This window comes from Cryptomeria japonica, unplaced genomic scaffold, assembly GCF_030272615.1.
Source record: "Cryptomeria japonica unplaced genomic scaffold, Sugi_1.0 HiC_scaffold_271, whole genome shotgun sequence".
Taxonomy (NCBI): Eukaryota; Viridiplantae; Streptophyta; class Pinopsida; order Cupressales; family Cupressaceae; genus Cryptomeria; species Cryptomeria japonica.
Window position 1 is genome coordinate 160868 of NW_026729093.1, and position 1633 is coordinate 162500.

The window sequence follows — 1633 nt, forward strand, 5'->3', positions numbered from 1 at the left end:
GGGGCCATCTCGCCGCATCCCCCACCTCGCACCCCGATTGCTATGCGGTGAGGCTCCTCGGCCGCCTTGGAACCATCTTCGTATCGGACGCATCGCGGGATAGGGGGCTGTCACTGGTAGTCGCCCCAAGCGTGTCCGATGCTTGGACCATTCCTAGGCGGCCCTGAAGCCTCTTCCGTCTAGCCGTTGGGGCCTTCCCGCCCCATCCCTCGCCTCGCACCCCCGATTGCTATGCGGTGAGGCTCCTCGGCCGCCTTGGAACCATCTGTGTATCGGACGCATCGCGGGATAAGGGGTTGGCACTGGCAGTCGCCCCAAGCGCGTCCGATGCTTGGACCATTCCGAGGTGGCCCTGAAGCCTCTTCCGTCTAGCCGTTGGGGCCTTCCCGCCCCATCCCTCGCCTCGCACCCCGATTGATATGCGGTGAGGCTCCTCGGCCGCCTTGGAACTATCTGTGTATCGGACGCATCGCGGGATAAGGGGTTGGCACTGGTAGTCGTCCCAATCGCATCCGATGCTTGGACCATTCCGAGGCGGCCCTGCAGCCTCTTCCGTTTAGCCGTCGGGGCCTTCCCGCCGCATCCCTCGCCTCGCATCCCGATTCCTATGCGGTGAGTCTTCTCGGCCGCCGCGGAACTATACCTGTTATTGCTACTGCATCCTTCGGCTGGTAACCTCCTCTGCCGCCTTGGAACGTTCTCTTTGTCGGACGCGTCGCGGGATAAGGGGTTGGCACTGGTAGTCGCCCCAAGCGCGCCCGATGCATAGACCGCTCCGAGTCGACCTTGCTTTCAGCCTCTCACATGCATAGACCTCTCTGAGTCGACCCTGCAGCCTCTCACGTTTAGCCTTTGGAATCTCGCCTCACAACATGATTGCTATCCTTGATGCATCCCTTGCCTCGAGCCCTGATTGCTTTCTTGGCTGCATCCCTCCTCTCCTCACAGCCCGGTTGTCATCACTGCTTCATCCGTCGCTTCATGCATTCTGGCTGCTGGGCCCTTCCCACCGCACACCTCGATTGCTATCTCTTCTGCATCACACACCCCGATTGCTATCTCTGCTACATCCCTCGGCTCTCACTTCTGCATCCTTCGCCTCACACCTCGATTGCTATCAATGCTGCATCCGTAACCTCACACCCCGATTGCTATGCGGGGAGGCTCCTTGGCCGCCTTGGAAATTTCTGTGTGTCGGACGCACCGCGGGATAAGGGGTTGGCACTGGTAGTCGCCCCAAGTGCGCCCGATTCTTAGACCGCTTCGAGGTGAACTCGTAGCCTCTTTCGTCCAGGCTTCCTGCCTTCAACGCCCTTTTTACACCTCGATTGCTATGCGCGGGCTCGTTGGCGTCTATCACCTCTCTGCGAAGAGTGGCACGATGATTGTTGGGGTAAATCGTAGCAGTCCGATCTCTGGCCTTGGGCCATTGTGAGGGCTGATCGATTTCCTGTGCGCATCTCGTGTTCGCCCAGTAACAGACTCGACGACTTGTAATCGGTCTTGTTCCCGATTGTTCCTGGAGGTAGTCTTCGGAACTCTTGGATTTGACCTGTCACTCGAACTGTCCTCTTCCGAGGATGCTTGTGTGTGTGTGCTTGTGCCATTTCCTTGGCGGTATTAACGAGATATT